This window comes from Pyrus communis, chromosome 13 (assembly GCF_041283825.1).
Source record: "Pyrus communis isolate YQ-2024b chromosome 13, ASM4128382v1, whole genome shotgun sequence".
Taxonomy (NCBI): domain Eukaryota; kingdom Viridiplantae; phylum Streptophyta; class Magnoliopsida; order Rosales; family Rosaceae; genus Pyrus; species Pyrus communis.
The window spans coordinates 6903497-6924585 of record NC_142577.1 but is presented as its reverse complement, the minus strand read 5'-3'; the positions used below and the strand labels follow the sequence as shown (position 1 = coordinate 6924585).

General features: G+C 37.4%; 1 protein-coding gene across 1 annotated transcript in view; it reads right to left on the bottom strand.

Moving 5' to 3' along the window:
• LOC148691677 (uncharacterized) overlaps positions 1-21089 on the bottom strand; it is an 80559-nt gene that overhangs the window by 58925 nt on the left and 545 nt on the right. The gene's annotated exons all lie outside the window — the stretch shown is intronic.

Below are 21089 nucleotides of genomic sequence, written 5' to 3'. Positions count from 1 at the left end.
TGACTTGAACTTTCCTAAACGTCTCAAGAATGTCCTTCTCGGCTTCTTCTTTCTTTGTTTGCATGAACCTACTAGGAAAAGGCACATTCGAAGGAAAAACATTAGTAGGAACCGAATTTAACACATTCTTACCCTTTTTGGACAAATTGGACATTTTTGGATCACTAGAAGCTTGCGGCAAAGGTGGAAACACCTTTGCCGTGGGTTGGCTTGATTCCTCCTCTTCAATTCTCAGTTTTTCATCTTCATCAGGACCTGTTTTGGATGGTTTGGATGTAATGCCAACTTCTTTTCCACTTCTCAAGGTGATTGCATTGGCCGTTTCGAATCCTCCCTTTGGGTTTGGAATGGTTGAGCTTGGGAGCTTGCCTTGGTCTCGGAATTGCCCTACAAACTCCGCAATCTGCCCAATTTGCTTCTCCAATTGATCCACCCTCTTGTCTTGGTTTTGCATGGCTTTGGCTTGATTCTCTTGCCCCTGAGACAAATTAGTTAGTAACTTAAGAAGTGTATCACTGTCTAGGGACGTACCTGAAGCATTTGGGGCAGATTGTTGTGGAGCATGTGTGGGTGCGTATGGCTTAGTGAAGAACCCCAGGGGTTGTTGTCTAAAGCCTCCTTGTTGTGGTGGTTGTTGGGGCTCCCTCCACTTGAAGTTTGGGTGGTTTCTCCAACCTGGATTATATGTGTTAGAATATGGATCGTTCCTTGGTTGGTTTTGGCCTTGATATCCAATTGCATTTGCGCTTTCCCATCCACCATTTTCAATTAGTTGTGGGCACTTCTCAGAAGCATGTCCTTGGATAGAACACACTCCGCATACAATTGGTCCTTGCATCCTCATTCCTTCGGCCATCTGAGACACAATGGAAATAAGATTAGCTAATTGTGAATGAATGTCGGGTGTGGAACTTACCTCATTTACTTGCTGTTGTGGGGGTCCTCTTTGGCCTACTCCTTCGTATTGTTGAGCGTTCAACGCTCGGTTAGCAATCAAGACCTTGGCAACCATGGGTGTCTTGTCCACCAATGCTCCACCTGCCGAGGCATCGAGCATTTGACGTTCAATTGGTAGGAGCCCCTCGTAGAAGTATTGTAGAAGTAACTCCTCCTTCATCTGATGCTGTGGACAAGAAGCAACAAGGGATTTAAAACGTTCATAATACGTAGGAAAAGACTCACCTTCTTCTTGCTGAATTCCACTTATCCTTTTACGTAAAAGGATGATTCGAGAAGTTGGGAAAATCTTCTCCAGAAATGCCCTCTTCATACTCTCCCATGATGTGACGGTTCCGGGAGCTAATTCATACAACCAATCTTTGGCTTTGTCCATTAAAGAGAATGGAAAAGCCTTCATCTTCAAAATACTTCCATCGACGTTGAGGGGAGTCATGCTTGAACACACCACCTCGAATTCCTTCAGATGCTTGTTCGGATCTTCCATGGACAACCCATGGTATTTTGGAATGTGGTGGAGCAAACTTGACTTCAACTCGAACTCTTCGGTCTTACCTTGGGCAGGTGGGGGATATTGGATACACAAAGGTGCGGCATTATCCAATCCCGAAGCAGAAAGCTCCTTGAGTGTCCGGTTGTCCATGGCCATGCCTTGTGGTTCTTCAAAATTCCTTGTCGTGGCCCCTTCTTCCTCTTCTAGGACTTGTTCTTCAAGGTCAGGTTCCGGGCTTGGTGGATTTGATTCGTGTTGCTTCCTCTTCCGTCTCAAAGTCCTCTCAAAATCGCTGTCAAAGTCTAAGATATGCTCACGAATCGGTTGAGAACTCCGAGTCATACACTAGTACCTAAAACAAGAAAAACAAAACAAGGTCAGAAACTTTAACAACTAAACTAAACAGAAAGTAAACAATCCAAGGGATTAGCAAAGTTGCTAATCCCCGGCAACGGCGCCAAAAATTTGATACGAAATATATAAGCACACAAATTAAAACCCTCTTTTGACAATTGTAGTATATGTATAAGTAGGGATCGTTCTAAACCGGGGATTAGGAGGGATTGCTAAATCACTTGGAAACTGACTCAAAAACGTAAAACAAAGGTTAAAACACTAAACTAGACTCAAAGAATGCAAAACTAAACACTTAAAACACTAAAACAAAACCAAAAGACTCAAAACAGCACCAAAAGACTCAAAACTGCCTTAAAAACACAATCTGGGCAGTTTTGAGCACTTACACTAATTTGGACGAATTTGGGTGATAAATTGAATCAAAACACTTAGAAACACAAACTAAGACACTTTCTAACTAAATTGAACACTAAAGTAAAGGGGGATTTAGTTTTTGACGAAATTAAACAAAGTGCACAGATTGTAATAAAAACAGATTGTAAATACGAATTTGATGAAAATATGGATGGAATGCTAGCTAGAAGGTTCTTCTCCACACATGTTAAACTTGCATACAAGATGATTTTCAGTTGGTCTTTCGATGAATCATGAAACTCAACACCCCAGGTTAATTAGGTTCGCTTAAATTAACCTTCAAGTTCTCCTTAAGTTAATGAATTGGATGGGACAGCGCATACACAATTCAAAACATTCTCCAAAAGTCCTTTACATGAAAAGCACAATAAAGATACAATCAAAGATCATTAAGCAACATGAAAACTATAAGTGTTGACGAGGCATTCGTTACTATGATGAGCATGAAACTAGTGCCAAGAATTCATTTAACGCGATCGTTTATAAGCGACCTCCACTACTTGTGAATATAAGATTGTAACTATTAGGTGAAACTCACTTATACTCTAGCATCATATTCATGCATGAAAACTAAGCGTGCACTCTCAATAAACATACACAAATAAGTTATCAATCAAGCAGTTAAACAAATTGAATCCACAACTCATGAAATTCCAACCGAAGGTAATCAATTTATATTGCAAGCATAAACATGGTTTCGAATCACCCCCTAGCTAACTAGGGATTTAGCCTCTCATGTTCACAGAAAGAGAAACGAAATTGAAATTAAACATAGAGAACAAAAGATTGATTACACCTAAAACGCCCAATGATTCCACTTGAATTTCTGCACGTTTAAGCTCCTCTTTCTTCTTCTCCTTGCTGCGGCAGAGATGTTTTTGGATGATTTGGGATGTTATTTTGGTTTAGGAATGGTTTTAGGGAGGTGAAAGGTTGCGGCAAGGGTTGTGGAAGGTGTATGGAGGTTTGAATGGTGGCTGGAATGGTGGGAATGGTTGCGGCAGAGATGGGAAGTGGCTGGAATGGATGGGAAGCTACGGATTGTGTTGGAAATGTGCCCTAAAACCAATCATATGATGATACTTTACGGACATTTCAAACTAATGTAGTTTAAATGTAAAGGGCAAAGATTATTGTTTGAGCCGTCTCATATAAATGTTATATGCTTAAACGATAAGTCCAAGGAATATGTGATTGGAAGAATGCGATCTAAAGAAGTTAGATTCATGAGACCATTCTTTCGTTGACACATCCTAAACGTTCCTGATCATAGGATTGTCAATTGGGCATTGACAGTCCGTTAAGATCAGTACGTGCTATGTCTTCTCTCAGGGAGAGTGACTAGTCTCGAGTCATTGGTGTGTGTGACATCAAGACAAGTACGTAGGTGCTCAATAGAGAATGAGTTCACTGAACACGATCAACGAAGAGTTCTCATATTCATGTCACATGAGAACTCATGGTTGGGATAATGCAAATTAGTCTTTTGACCTGAGGCATCACAGTTGTCTTGTGGTTAGGTCCTTAATCTTTGATTATGTCAAAGTCACTCCATCAGGAGGGTGTCCACGACATCGTTGGGGTTAAGCCACTTAGCCATGGAGGCAAGTGAATGCGCAACAAGGGATCTCTAACCTTCAAACTGTTTGAGGGAGAATACTCTATGATATGATTAAGAATCTTTGGCCAAAGTATGAATGAGATTTAGGAATGTGTTCCAAATCACATTCAAGGTAATCATATAAGCACAAGACTCACATTGGATAGTAGACATGAATAAACTATCAAACCAAACAATGTGGTCAAGAGTATTGTATTAGAGAAAGACCGTATTGCATTTGTAATCCTAAAACTGAATAGGTTCTCCACCTCTTCTGATTAGCTTGGGTAACCATGACATGCTGCTAGGCGTCAACCATGGTTTGTGGAAGCCCTAAAAGTGTATTATCACTAACGGGAGAATTGAAAGTAAGTTTCAATTCACAATCGATTTGAAAGAGTATGAATCGCCCACTGCCTCGCTAAAAGGAACCTAATGGATCGTACACCGTGTAAGGTAGAGATTGAAGATTCAACGGAGATGAGTAAGAATAATTAAATGGTTTAATTGTTTATGGCAAGGATTAATTAATATGATTATTAATCAAACGAATAAGTTCGTTAAAAGACCTCGGGATAGTTTTGGACCTTAAGGCCCAATGGGCTTCGAACGTCAAGTCCATTGACTTAAGTTGTATGACAACTTAATGAATAATGATTCACAAAGGCCCAAATAGCCCAATAAATCCCATATGGCCGGCCATTTAGAGGAGGGTAGTGAACTTGGCTTAATTGCAAGTTTGCCACTCCATTGTGAGGAGGTATAAAGACATCTTTATAGCCATTTCATCCTTAGGGTTTTCTTAGGAGTAAAGATGAGAACACAAACCTCCCTTTGCTCTCAAAGAGGCCGGCCACCCTAGAGGAAAACATCTAGCAATCTTACTTCCTCTAGGTCACTCATTTCTTCTACAATATGCCTTGGTGTGGAGACTTAGAGGTTCTCAATTTTGGGAACTTGGAGAAACCTTTTCATCCATCCAAATCCATGGATCTAAGATGCAAGGAATGAAGGCCCTCTCTTTGGGTGATTAGCCTTTGCTTATGCAAAGAGGAATCTACAAAGGTATTGATTTCTCAACTCACTTTGTTTTGAGTTGAGTCTTGGTTCACCTATCTACTAGGCTTTGAAGTTCATGGGTTAAGTTTTGTTTTTGAGTGCATATAAACATGATTCCGCCTTTTAATTGTTAATTGCATGTTGTTGATGTTGCTCAAATGAACTTGTTTTTCACAAATCTTCCTTCAAGTGGTATCAGAGCCTAAGTCTAGTAGTTGGTGAATCCTTTTGGGTTTTGTAGTTCATAGTTTGTGATTTGAATGTTGTAATTGTTACAAGCTTTATTCTTGCTTCTTTGAATGTAAATTTTGTTAGAAAATTTGCCATCTCAAATGTTGTAGATGTAGTTCATATGAGCATGAATTTTGGAGCTAAAATTTGGTGCCATGTTTTTGGGGAAATTCGGCCAAATCCAAAGGGTGGATTTTTGGGTTCTTGTTTGACTTGTTAAAAGTGTTTTAAAGTGACTTTTGGAACCCCTATGTACCCTAGTATGGTTGTATGTTATTTCCCTTAAGTTTGAGTGGTTTTGGTATGTTTTTGGGTGAAGAATGTTCATGGAGCTCTTATGGGTTTTCATGGATGTTCTTCATTGTTCTTGATATGTTCTTGCCAAGAACAAAAGGTTTGGTGTTTTGATTCAAAGTTTTGATTTATTTCATAAAGTTTTTGTTTTGAAATATTTCTTATGTTTAAATATCTTAGATATTTGTTTTGAAAAATTAAAGAAATTTTAGTGGGTAGGTGTGTAATGATTTATTCCATTACACACACCCCACTTACAAAAACTTTGAAATTTTTTTTTATTACTTTGCTTCAAAACCGGCCACCCTACTCAATTAGGGTCCTTGTGGGGCTTTTATGCAATTACATAAAGTTTTGATACTTTTGTGTATTTGTACTTTGACCCAAAAGTTTACGTTTTTACGTAAAGGTCCAAAATCACTAAAAGGACAAATTGTTTTGCTCCTTTAATGAAGTTTTAGCTTTTGTGGAAATTTTTGGGTTCTAGTTGTAATTACATGAAGTAGTGGACTTTTGTGTTTTTACAAAGTGACCCCAAAAGTTTAAGTTTTGCAAAATGGCCCAAAAGTTGAGGTCATAGCATTTTGGCCCAAATTAGGTAGAGAACAAAATTGTTTTGTCTCTTTAAATGAGAATTGGATTTTCATTTCATTTAGCTCCATTTAAATCAATTCTATGGATACAAAAACCAAATGAAAATGTTGCATTCAAGTTTAATTAGTTAAAGCGTTAATTAATTAAAGAAAGGGTGATTATGAACCTTAGCCTACGATAATTGAGCTATGTGAATGGCCGTTTCAAATTTGTTTGAACCATGGGAATGAGTAGATTAGATTTTGGTTGTAATTTGATTTGATCAAATGTTGTAAAAGGGCATAAGCTCTTCTTTACTTTAAAGTAATTAGTTATATTCAATTGTTGTAAAGAGCATAAGCTCTTATTTACTTTGAAGTACTCCTTTCTTGTTTTATTCGATATGCATGAAATTGGAGTAGTTGGGTCCAACGCCCAATAAGACAACACGCCTTAATGTGATTAAACGCGTAACTAAAATCAATCACCATCCCTAGATCGAGATTCAACACTAGGCTCGTGTTCAATCGAATCAAAGGTTCATAGTCATCCTAAGGCCCTAAGGCAACTATATAGTCCATCAATGAATGCAAATCTTATGTTAGTAGTACCATATAGTCTTGCTTTAAAAACCGTTTTAAAAGTATAGTGGGAGTATTATATACTACTAAATCAATCATATGGACCAATAGTTGTAATAGGACCAAAATGTTTTAATTGGATTAAAATGTATGTTTATATGTGATGAGACCTAAAACCCTCAACAAACCATTATTAAGTTGATAAGCGAGAGATGCTTTGAATATCTCTTCGTAGGCCTTCCACCGTGGTGGGCTCCAATCGTTTGTGACTCATGCACCGGCTTCACCCTATAATGGGGAAGTACAAAGTATGTGCTTACATCCAGGAGGAGTCCATAAACATATGATGAGGTGAGTGTAGACAACGAGTATGACCAACATGATATAATTTTGAGGTTGTGCTTGAACCTCTACATAAACTAAGCATGGTGGGAATAACTTAACTAAGTGCAATGGTGCCAACATGATATAATTCTGAAGCATTCATTCTCTAGAGGCCAAACAAGATGGGTAATTACAAGAGTTGTAAATGACTAAAGTGTTATTCTCTCATCATTAATTTTGCTAACCAAAATGATATAATTATGAGGTGGGCTTGGTAATGGTGAGTCTCCCATACCCTGCTAAGAGTTCAACAAAACTCTCGAATTCCGATGAGGGATATGGAATTTGCCAAAAATAGTGGGTGGTGCTATTTGATTTAAAGACCCGAATCTAATGGCTTAAAATCAATCAATTTATATTCGTTATGTATTTGTTTACCAATATATTTGCAAACGCTATCCAAAACTTGACAAAGAAAAACCGAACGCTTTAGTTTTCGAACTTGGTACCACAATCCCATAGATTGTCTTGAATGGATTGTAAAAGTACCTAAGTAGTCTCATCCTCACAATCTTCCTATTGATAATGTATCAATGGAAGAACATGTTAGATAAGTCTACCATGAAGAGGACAATGCAAACTCTAGTGCTTGTCTCTTTGTTACACGAACAAGGAACTTGAGAAGTAAGCACAAGGGCATGGACACTTTATGTGCCATGATTCTTCACTTACAAAATGTTGTATGAAGAAATGAGAGTTGCCTTGAACAACTCTTGAAAGTTTGTTATTATGTTTAGAACATAATGGTTGGTTGACAAAAATAGTCCATTTATATGGACTTATGATGATTTTGAATCATTGAGTGTTGAAGTGTTAAACCACTTAACGAGACAGAAACTAGGCAAGGACTTCACCTTTGTGTCCCTATCCTAATGGTTCACTAAGTTTATTGTAAACTATATAGTGAACAATAACCGCACGCTCTCCAAATCGTTTGATGTGTATAACACATTTGAAATAAGTTTCAAGAGAGATAGTGGGAGTTTAGGGACCATGACTATTGTAGTCAAAAGGGAAGTCAAATGAAGAAGGCAAAATAACTCCAAGGGAACAAACTTTCTTTATGAAAGGATGAACATTGGAAGGGGTATTTGCAAGAAATGTCTTGCAAGTGTCAAGAACACACCTTTTGAAGGTGTTGTAAAATGTTCTTGAAAAGTTCATAACAGTTGGTTCTTCTACTTGAATGCATGATTCTGTATTAGTAACTATGTTTTACAATTGTTGTAAAAGTGTGCTAATAAGAAGTAGAAGATTAATGAGAGAAGAGAAAGTACTTCACATTCCAAACGTGAATCGAATATAGATCTCTGCAAAAGCGGATTGTACTTACTTCCTCATATGAACTACCAAAGAAATTGGAAAATACTAAAGATTGTCTTTACATTCCAATTTTAAGGAACTTAAATCCGTCACTATAGTAGAGATGGATGAATGTTTTGTTTGACAAAACATTGTTCTTTATTAACCAATAATTAGATTATTGTAATTTAATTGGTTGTCTCTATAGTAGAGATGATGTGGTAGTTTTACTGTTTAAAATACGATGATGCTTAAAACCCAAAAGGTTGCAAGGTAGTGACTAATCCAACTGAGTTGTGATACCTCTAAAACATAAGTTACGAGTTGGTCATAGATGGATGCTTTGGATCGTTAGATCCGGATCCAATACCTTCTTGTTAAAATTGTATAGAGGCGAAATGTTCGAATCTTTATTCTTTTGGAAAGAAGAAAGAATCACAAAGTTGTTGAGGTTAATTCACTTAGATGTTAGTGGCACTTGTCCACAACATAATACTACTCATGTTGTATGACATTCACCGAAGATCACTCTCGGTTGGACTACAGTTTATTTTGAATAAACACAAAGTCCGAATACTTTGCAAAAGGTTTCAAAGAATTCAAGAAATGTAAGTAGATGGGTAAGACGTCTAAAGTATTTACCTCCTTAGATTTGATCCAAGGAAAAAGTAACACTTTAGATTAATTTCCTTGAAAAATATCAAGGAAAGTAGCATCGTAAGATAATGAATTTCTCCATTAGGAGAAGAATGAACATAAATAAGATTTAGTTCGTTGGACATTATCAATTACCCATATATATATGATATATACTTCTAAGACATGTTAGTTGTAGAGATCCATCCATCATGGATCTTAGCAAGCTAGTGGGAGCTATAAGCGTCTTATGAGAAAAGATCAATTGTTTGATTTCTCATAAAGATGTAAATGAATCTTTTGTTTACTAGGTTTACAAAAGATTAGTGGGAGTTGATCATATTCCTAAATTTGAATATATATACATGATATATATTAATTTTGAAAATGAAAGGAATTCTTCATCGTTAAAGTTATGACTTTAAACATTCTATAATGATAGAATGTATATGGGAGACATAGTCTATATACATGGGATGGAAATCTATAATGATAGATTTCAAGATATAATTGGATTATATCAATCCCTAAAATAGACAAGAGATGCTAGGAAGTTTCTCATATGATGATAAACTTCAATTAGAATGACAATTCTAGTGAGACTAGGAAGTTGTTCTTCTCAAAGGGAATGTACCCTTTGACTCCCAAAGAAATAATGCGTAAATAGAATCCTTTATGCATACGCAGAAAGGTGATTTATGTATTTCATATTGTATGAAAACATTGATATAAGTTGTACCTAGAACGGTACAAGATGATATCAGTGCAAGCCCAGGATCAGAACCATGGCAACTGTCAAGTGAATCCTTAGGTATTTAAGAAATACTAAGGATGGATTCCTCAAGAATGAGGAAGAATTAGAGTAACCTAATGGAAGCGTAAATGTATTATATTATGAATCTAATCCATCATAGAATATCTCTTCATTATGAATGAAGTGATAATGAGATATCTCTTTATTATGACTAAAGAGATATTTGGGTGGAAACGTTAAAAGTAAATGACTTTAATGTGTTCCATCATGTATGCAAAATATATTGCCATATAGAAGCTTACAACATTGTTGTTTGGATGGGAAAGTTCATTCATGAATTCTCCATTCGGTTCCAACCAGAAAGTGTATGACACTAATGGGGCGATAGCTCAAGCCAGGGAATCAAGGTCTCATCAAGGTCCGAACTTAAATGAGAGACTGAACCACATGATTGAGAATCATGTATAATGGTGAAGTCGTTATTCTCAAGGTTGCTTCTATGGATAACATATAGATATCCATTGTTTAGGCCTACTACTCAGCCATTTATGAAATGAATTACAGAAGAGGTATCATCAATGATGACTAAGCTGATTGGCTCTAGTGCAAGTGGGAGATTGTTGGAAATGTGCCCTAAAACCAATCATATGATGATACTTTACGGACATTTCAAACTAATGTAGTTTAAATGTAAAGGGCAAAGATTATTGTTTGAGCCGTCTCATATAAATGTTATATGCTTAAACGATAAGTCCAAGGAATATGTGATTGGAAGAATGCGATCTAAAGAAGTTAGATTCATGAGACCATTCTTTCGTTGACACATCCTAAACGTTCCTGATCATAAGATTGTCAATTGGGCATTGACAGTCCGTTAAGATCAGTACGTGCTATGTCTTCTCTCAGGGAGAGTGACTAGTCTCGAGTCATTGGTGTGTGTGACATCAAGACAAGTACGTAGGTGCTCAATAGAGAATGAGTTCACTGAACACGATCAACGAAGAGTTCTCATATTCATGTCACATGAGAACTCATGGTTGGGATAATGCAAATTAGTCTTTTGACCTGAGGCATCACAGTTGTCTTGTGGTTAGGTCCTTAATCTTTGATTATGTCAAAGTCACACCATCAGGAGGGTGTCCACGACATCGTTGGGGTTAAGCCACTTAGCCATGGAGGCAAGTGAATGCGCAACAAGGGATCTCTAACCTTCAAACTGTTTGAGGGAGAATACTCTATGATATGATTAAGAATCTTTGGCCAAAGTATGAATGAGATTTAGGAATGTGTTCCAAATCACATTCAAGGTAATCATATAAGCACAAGACTCACATTGGATAGTAGACATGAATAAACTATCAACCCAAACAATGTGGTCAAGAGTATTGTATTAGAGAAAGACCGTATTGCATTTGTAATCCTAAAACTGAATAGGTTCTCCACCTTTTCTGATTAGCTTGGGTAACCATGACATGCTGCTAGGCGTCAACCATGGTTTGTGGAAGCCCTAAAAGTGTATTATCACTAACGGGAGAATTGAAAGTAAGTTTCAATTCACAATCGATTTGAAAGAGTATGAATCGCCCACTGCCTCGCTAAAAGGAACCTAATGGATCGTACACCGTGTAAGGTAGAGATTGAAGATTCAACGGAGATGAGTAAGAATAATTAAATGGTTTAATTGTTTATGGCAAGGATTAATTAATATGATTATTAATCAAACGAATAAGTTCGTTAAAAGACCTCGGGATAGTTTTGGACCTTAAGGCCCAATGGGCTTCGAACGTCAAGTCCATTGACTTAAGTTGTATGACAACTTAATGAATAATGATTCACAAGGGCCCAAATAGCCCAATAAATCCCATATGGCCGGCCATTTAGAGGAGGGTAGTGAACTTGGCTTAATTGCAAGTTTGCCACTCCATTGTGAGGTGGTATAAAGACATCTTTATAGCCATTTCATCCTTAGGGTTTTCTTAGGAGTAAAGATGAGAACACAAACCTCCCTTTGCTCTCAAAGAGGCCGGCCACCCTAGAGGAAAACATCTAGCAATCTTACTTCCTCTAGGTCACTCATTTCTTCTACAATATGCCTTGGTGTGGAGACTTAGAGGTTCTCAATTTTGGGAACTTGGAGAAACCTTTTCATCCATCCAAATCCATGGATCTAAGATGCAAGGAATGAAGGCCCTCTCTTTGGGTGATTAGCCTTTGCTTATGCAAAGAGGAATCTACAAAGGTATTGATTTCTCAACTCACTTTGTTTTGAGTTGAGTCTTGGTTCACCTATCTACTAGGCTTTGAAGTTCATGGGTTAAGTTTTGTTTTTGAGTGCATATAAACATGATTCCGCCTTTTAATTGTTAATTGCATGTTGTTGATGTTGCTCAAATGAACTTGTTTTTCACAAATCTTCCTTCAGATTGAAGGGAGAAAAGGGATGGTGGCTGCGGCTGGAAAGGTTTTGTGGCTGAATGATGAAATAGAATGATTAAAGGAAGATCCTAGGGTGCGGCTAGGCTTTAGATTATATAGGGTTTTAGAAAATAAAACCCTAGCTTATTTTTATTAACTAAAATTAAGTCAAAGGCTTCTAGAATTAGGAAATTAAATCGGAAATTAAAAGGGAAGTGGCTGCAAGGTGCGGCTAGGGTTTAGTTTAGGCAGGAGCATGTGTTCTAAGTGCATAAAATGGGACAAAAATGCCCCCCCTTGCACGGCAAGGGAAGGGGAGAAGGGGAAAGGCCACGGCAAAAGGGTTTAAGGGGGCTAGGGCCTTTGTTTTGTGTCCTAAAGTGCCTACGAGGCCTTCAAAGTGGCTAGAAAATACGGACGTTTAAGATTAGGAAAGGTTACCAAAATGGGAAACCTAGGGTTAACTTTCTTACTTCAAGTAGGAATGCTTGTTGGAGTAGGAATTCTCGTTGGAGTAGGACTTCTCGTTTCTTCAAGTCTTCATCTCATTCATTCCTCTTTTGCTCCAAAAGACTCCAATTTGCATCTTCTTGCACACTTTGGCTTCATAACCTGAAAACACACAAAAGTGACTTTAAACACTAAAATAACTAAGGAAACACAACATAAATGCACGAGAACAAGCTAATTAAGTCGCATGAATATGCTCCTATCAATGGACAGATTGTAAAGAAAAACAGATTGTAAGACAATTTGTGATGAACCAATGGATGATGGAATAGCTAAGGGGTTCTTCTCCACACATGAAATATATGCAACGTAAATCAATTTCCAGTTATCAATTCAATCAGTTATGAACCTCGACACTCCAAGTTAATTAGGTCCGCTTAAATTAACCTTCAGATTTCCCTAGAATCATTGAATTGGATGAATATGCATCGCAACCAAATTATTCCTAACAAGTTCTCTATATGAACAGCATGATAAAGACACAAGTTAGAATCATTACGTTCTTTGGGAATCATAAGCATCGAAAAGGCATTTGTAACTACGAAAAGCATGATACTCCTGCCAGGAATCTACTTAACACGATCGTGACTAGCGACCTTCACTACTTGCGAATATAAATTCATAACGATTAGGTGAAACAAACTTATACCCTAGCACCAGATTCAAGCATGCAAATTAAGTGTGCACTCTCAATCAACATACAAGAATAAGTTCTAAATCAAACGGTTAAGCAAATTGTATTCACGACTTATGCAACGATTGATGTGAAAATTAACTTGACACACAAATTAAACCCTATTTGTGACAATTGTAGTAGAGATCTAAGTAGGGATCGTTCTAGACCGGGGATTAACTAGGGATGCTAATCTATGCAAGTAAGACTCAAAAACACTAAACTAGACTCTATGGACTCAAAACTAACTTTAGACACTTAAAACAGCAACCAATACTGAAAAAGACTCACTTTTAGACTTAATAAAGGTTTTGGACGAAAATAGGACTTGACTTGACTCAAAAGACTCAAGGAAAACAAGTTTTGACTCAAATATGAAGACTAGATAACATGGGGATTGTTTTTGACGAATTTTAGACTCAAAACAAAAACTTAGTAGAAAACACTTTTGAAAAACAAATTTAGGTAAAATAAATGGGTAAAAGGCTAGTTAGAGGGTCCTTCTCCACACATGATATATGCATACGAACCAATATCCAGTTATTACTCCTTTAGACTATGAATGACAACGCCCCAAATTAGTTGCATCACACAACTAACCCTCAAGTTTTCCTTATTTCATTGAATTGAATGAAAACGCATTACAACCAAATTATCTTTTTCAAGTTCTTTATATGAGATGCATAACAAAGATACATATCAAAAGTCATTAAGCTTTGTGAAAACTATAAGCGTTGACAAGGCACTCATCACTATGAAACGCATGAGATTCGTACCAAGGATTTACTTAACGCGATTGTGACTAGCAACCTCCACTACTTGTGAATATAAGTGAATAACAATTACGTGAAACCCTCCTATATTCTAGCATCAAGTTTATGCATGCAACTTAAGTGTTAACCCCCAACCCACATACATTAACCAGTTTTAATAACTTAGATAAGCAAATCACATTCATGTCTTAAGAAATAATAACCGGACGTAATCAATTCATATAAAACATATAATCATGGCTTCAAATTCTCCTCTAACTAAAGAGAAGTTAGTTCCTCATGTTCGCAAAACAAAGATAATTAAATTTAAACATTGAACTAAGACTAAGGATAGAAAGAACCAAGAAAAACGCTCCACACTCCAATGGCATGCACGACACTCCCTTGGATGGCAGATTGCACAAGTCCTCCTCTCCTTGCTTCCTTGCTTGCGGCACTAGGGTTGTAGAATGGATTGTGGTGTTTGATGGATGAAAGTATGAATGAATGAATGTGTGAGTGGATGAATGAATGGTGTGGCATAGGGCTGTTTATATAGGCTAATTTAGGCACACTTAGTGAAGGAAAAGGATTGCACAATCCAATTGAAAAAGGGTTAATTCAAGGCAGAAATCAAATGGGAATTGGAATAGGTAGTGCGGCTAGGATTTAGGGATTCTAGAAGGTTTTGGTGCGGCATGTTTATAGGGATGAGATAAGGTTTCTAGAAGGGATGGTTTAGGGCAGATTCCTAAACCTAAAGGGCCAAGGATACATGATATTTGTGTAGGAGAAGGATTGCAATTCCTAAACCTACAAGGAATGGTGTTCTTGCGGCATTTGAGTGGATAAGGCTTCTAGAATTGAAATAGGTGTTTAAATGTGTAATTAATTCCCTCTAATTAGCTAGGTTTAAGTCGTAACCTGATTTGGATAGGATAGAATAGGATAATGTTAGAGTTAGGATAGGATAAGGTTTCTAGGATAGGATAAGATAAGGTTGGATAAGGTTGGATAAGGTTCCTTGTTTCTTGCTTCTTCCTTATCTTCATTGCATTAGGACTTCTTCCACCAGATTTGTAGCCTTTCCTAGCTCTTCTTGACTTCAATTTCGTCCATCCTCTTTACTCCATGGTTAAGCTATCCAATCCATGTCCAAAAATGCTCCAAATAGCCTCAAAATGCACTTTCTTGCTCCTTTTGCCATTAGGACCTAAAAACATACGAAAATAACTTAAAAGACTGAAATAAATAGTAATTAACTCATTAAATGCAAGGAAACAACATAACTAAGTAGCATAAATATGCTCCTATCAAATTCCCCCACACTTAGCTTTTGCTAGTCCTCGAGCAAAACGAAATAAACAAAACAAACAAAACACATTCTAGACCTTCCAACATGTACCTCAGGGATTTCCAATGACCATGACACATTAAAAGAATACCACATTCATAGATTTTAGTTATCCTTACCCTCGAGCATATACTTAACCATAGTTACCACACACTTGCTCGCATTTAATCAATTAAAACATGATTTTGAATGTAGTAACATGCCTTAGAGAATTCCCTCAATTCCTCACTGGATATACTCTCTATTTTCACACAGATTTTCTGACTACACTCCCTACACTAGGTATATGTGAGAAGATTGATGTAAACATGTAAACTAATACTCACATATGTCATAACAAAGAAGGCAATTTCCGGAATTATTAACATGTATATGATCTCATGAATGGAATGCCACTACTTAGACGCGAGAACCAGGGATACCATATGCTCAAACCAATTTTAAACTCCACATATTGAAACACATAACAACCAAGATTGAAGTCAAAGGGTTGAAATGGGGCTAAGGTGTTTGGCTAACAAAGAAAGGTAAGGATAAACAAAAGTTCTTAAAGCAATAGTAAGCAAAGTAATGAAATAAACACTTTAGAATTCACTTTTGAATGCAAAAACCAACTTTGAACACCAAGGGAAGAATCACACAAAACTTAGGGTCAAATTCAAACTTTTGGACCCTTTCTTCAACAATCAACACTTGTGAGTTCATTTTCTCACTTATTTTCAACTCCTTTTCTTCTTTTTCTTCTTTTTCACGATTTTTTTTTCTTTTTTTTTTTTTTTTTTTTTCCTTTCTTTCGTGCCCTATTTTTTCTTTGGCACACAAACATACTACTTCATGAATTCCTACGAAAATCCCTTCCCCCACACTTGTTTTTCTGCAACTTTTAGATCGAAAGGAATTCTCTCTAAGTCATGCTTTACTATCCTTTAAGAATAAGGGTTTGGATAATCCTAATCTAGGCTAGGTAAGGATTTTGTGGTTAACAAAGAAAATAGGCTAAATAAGGCTCAAAGGGGTTTAAACCTACAATACATATGTAAAGGGGTAAGGCTTTTTTGGCTCTGGGTTTAAACTAACGATCTTCATCTTATTATTTGTTATGTTAATCAATTTTATGCTTTGAATGAAATGGGCGTGAGTTCTAGTATTTGGAACTATTGTGATGAAACGCATTCTAAGTAGCAACCAAGCAAAGAATGATGAGATCATGCAACGACTTTAGAAAACAAGGAATCAAGATTAATAACTCTCCAAAGAATGTTTAGGCTCAAATCTCTCAGGGTTGTAGCGTTAGTTTGAGTTTCTTCCTTCAAGCATGTTACAAAAACTGATTTTTTTATTTTGTGATTACATGTGAATTCGTACATGTCAACTATAACCAAGCATATAACCAAAGAGCATATCAAACTTCCATCTATGTTTGTAACTTTCTTTAATAGTCATGCAATTAAAAACCAAATCCTCATCATTGTGTTGGAAGGTACCCTAAGACACAAACACAAAAACAAAACGACTCGAAAAAAACTCTTTTTGGGCTTTTAAAACACTCTTTTTCGATTTTTTCTCAAATTTTCGGATTTTCTGTTTAAGACACATAAAAACACTTCAAAACACACTAAAAACACTTAAAAACAGTGAAAAACAACTTTAGAAATGATAGGTGATAAAATCCCACGAATTTGCATGAAAAACACTTTGTTTACCCCCCCACACTTAAACCAAACATTGTCCTCAATGTTTTAAGTATAGACTCACAAACAAACAAACACATAACACAACTAACAAACATGACAAACATGGCAAAATAAAAGCAATAAAGAGTAGGGTTTAGGAACGCAAATCTGGTTATGGAGTGCTGGAGCTTCCTAGTTCTTCCTTATTTGCATGGGTTGCCTCCCAAGAAGCGCTTGCTTTAACGTCTTCCAGCCGGACGATCCTTCCTCTTAAACTTCAATTGGGCCCACGGCATGGAAGCTTTCTCCATCCACGACATGCTCTTCAAAGGTCTCATAGTATGGCTTCAAACGATGTCCGTTGACTTTGAACTCTTGGCCGGTCTTTAAGCTTTGAATTTGGACTGCACCATAAGGAAATACATTAATAACAACAAACGGGCCAATCCACTTAGAACGTAACTTACGTGGAAACAAGCGAAGGCGGGAATTGAAGAGTAGCACTTTCTACCCTAGAACAAATGTCTTGCTACGAATCATCTTGTCATGGAATGCCTTTGACTTCTCCTTGTAAATCAATGCGTTCTCGTATGCTTCATGCCTTATCTCCTCAAGCTCGTTTAGTTGAAGCTTCCTATGGATTCCAGCGGCATCAATGTCCATGTTGAATGTTCTGACGGCCCAATGTGCTTTGTGCTCCAACTCAACGGGAAGATGACATGATTTCCCATAGATGAGCCGAAATGGGGACATTCCAATTGGTGTTTTGTAGGCCGTACGATATGCCCACAATGCATCATTCAAACGCAAGCTCCAATCCTTCCGGTTTGGCCCAACGGTCTTCTCCAAAATTTGCTTGATCTCCTGATTAGAAACCTCGGCTTGCCCACTTGTTTGAGGATGGTAAGGTGTTGCCACCATATGTGTGACGTTATATCTCTTGAGCAAAGCTTCAATGGTTCGATTGCAAAAATGTGATCCTCCATCACTTATAAGAACTCTTGGCATTCCAAATCTAGCAAATATGTTAGTTTTGACAAAATCTGCAACCACTTTGGAATCATTAGTACGGGTGGCTTTTGCTTCCACCCATTTCGACACATAATCAACCTCAAGTAAAATATAAAGGAAACCATGAGATGAAGGAAAAGGACCCATAAAATCAATACCCCAAACATCAAAAATTTCGACACCATGGATAGGTGTCTGCGGCATTTGGTCCTTTGGACCTATATTTCCGGTTCTTTGGCATCTATCACATGTGATGCAAAAAGTTCTTGCATCTTTAAATATCGTAGGCCAATAAAAACCACATTCAAGTACTTTACGTGCCGTCCTTTGAGTGCCAAAGTGACCTCCACATGCATAAGTGTGACAAAACGTTAAAATTGAATTAAACTCCGATTCATGCGCACACCTACAAATGATTTGATCCGCACAATATTTCCACAAATAAGGATCATCCCACACATAAAACCGAGCCTCCCTTTTAAGTTTATCACGTTGGTGTTTATTTAGGTTGCTTGGAATTTGTTTAGACACCAAATAATTCACTAAATCGGCATACCATGGCTCACTTACCTCGACGGACATCAATTGCTCATCTGGGAATGTCTCTGGGATAGGTACGGCTTCTTCTTCATGTACCATGCGGCTCAAGTGGTCAGCCACCACATTTTCACTTCCTTTCTTGTCCCGAATTTCGATATTGAACTCTTGAAGTAGAAGCATCCAACGAATAAGCCTTGGTTTAGCCTCCTTTTTGGTGAGTAAGTACTTCAACGCTGCATGATCAGTGTAAATGATAACTTTAGTACCAAGTAAATAAGAACGAAATTTATCTAAAGCAAAAACAACAGCAAGAAGTTCTTTTTCCGTTGTGGAGTAGTTCAATTCGGCATCATTCAAGGTCCGGGATGCATAATAGATGACATGTGGCTGCTTGTTCTTCCTTTGGCCTAAAACGGCTCCTAAAGCATAATCCGAGGCATCGCACATAAGCTCAAAAGGAAGGCTCCAATCTGGTGGAATAATGATGGGGGCCGAAGTGAGCATTTCCTTGAGGTGTTTGAAGGCCTTCTCACATTCCTCATCGAACTTGAATGGCACATCCTTTTGGAGAAGTCGGCAAGGGGGGTTGAAGATTTTTGAAAAGTCCTTGATGAATCGCCTATAGAATCCTGCATGTCCCAGAAAAGAACAAACCTCTCTAACCGAAGTAGGAGAGGGTAAGTAGCGTACAAGATCTATTTTTGATTTGTCAACTTCAATCCCTTTGGCCGAAATTATATGCCCTAAGACTATGCCTTGTTTTACCATGAAATGACATTTTTCCCAATTTAAAACAAGGTTAGTTTCAATGCATCGTTCAGATTATGTAAGCAATCATCAAACGAATCTCCAAATACACTAAAATCATCCATAAAGACTTCAATTATTTTCTCCACAAAATCTGAAAATATACTTACCATGCATCTTTGAAAGGTGGCCGGTGCATTGCATAAACCGAATGGCATGCGACGATAAGCAAAAGTACCAAAAGGGCACGTGAAAGTTGTCTTTTCTTGGTCGTCCGGAGCTATGACAATTTGATTATATCCCGAATATCCATCAAGAAAACAATAAAAAGAATGACCGGCTAACCTTTCAAGCATTTGATCAATGAACGGCAAAGGGAAGTGGTCCTTCCTTGTGGTGGCGTTGAGCTTCCTATAATCGATGCAAACTCTCCAACCCGTTTGGATGCGTGTCGGCACAAGCTCATTCTCAGCATTCTTCACCACCGTCACTCCGGATTTCTTTGGCACTACTTGAATTGGTGAGACCCAACGGCTATCCGAGATAGGATAAATCACTCCGCAATCAAGTAATTTGATAACCTCCTTCTTCACAACTTCCATCATTGGAGGGTTGAGCCGACGTTGAGCCTCTCGAGTTGGTTTAGCCCCCTCCTCTAGAAGTATGCGATGCATGCACGTTGTAGGGCTAATTGTTGGAGAACAATTCAGAAATAAACAAAAATAACAGAAATAAACAGAACTTGAAATTCTAATATTTTATTTGCCAAATATACTTGATATGCAGAATGAAATTATACAATAAATACATAAACTAATATAGAATATCAATGATACTAACTTGATCACAGAAGGTAGAGGCTAGCGTAAAAGCTATGTCCTTCGAACAGTATTTTCGTCCCACTCTTGTGCTTGTGGTTCTACAACGTCTGCTCGACCAGGATACAACTACCAAATTCTACAACCCGCACTGGATTATAGAACTCTAGCGAATTGCTTTGTGTGTTTACTCTCTGGAGATTTTGTACAGAAGATAAGGAGGAAGAAAAGATGATTCTCACTTGGATACTGTGATTGCAAATATATAGGCTGTTTAAAACCCTTTCAAATACCTGTTCAGTGTATTTGAAAGCACACAACTCTTTCTAATAGCTGTATCTTTTAATCAAAAAGTACAACTCTTTCTAATAGTTGTGTCCTTTAATCAAAACATTTTTTAATTAATAAATTAATTAATATTAATTGTATTTAGGCTATATTATATTCAAGCCTAATCCACACAACCATAAGGCCCAAGCCTTCAATCCATTTCCAAATGGTCCAAGTTCTAATTACTAAGAAAAGGGAATAAGCCTATATAAAGGCTTGTGAAAAAATACTATTGACCAATGTGGGACAAGAGGGTCTCAAACTCCAACAATACCCCACATTTGAGACGACTCTTTGGTCCTAGACACACTAAGATACGAGAGTAAACAATAGATGTGACATACATCAGGAGAGGTGTCCTTTGGACTTGAACCTACCTTAGTATATACTTATCGGATTTACTAGATGACGCAGTGAATATAAAATCTTGAACTGTTCATCTCCGCAGTAAACCAAGACAATAAGCAAAACATATGCCACATTTACACATTACAAATTCATACGTTTGTGTTCTTTTTGGTCCTGAACAAATCCTGGATTCATGAGAGCTTTAGAGACTGTAGCCATGTAATTCTCATAAATGCGACCCCACATTTACTCTCATATAGGTGATATTGATTAAGAATAGGCT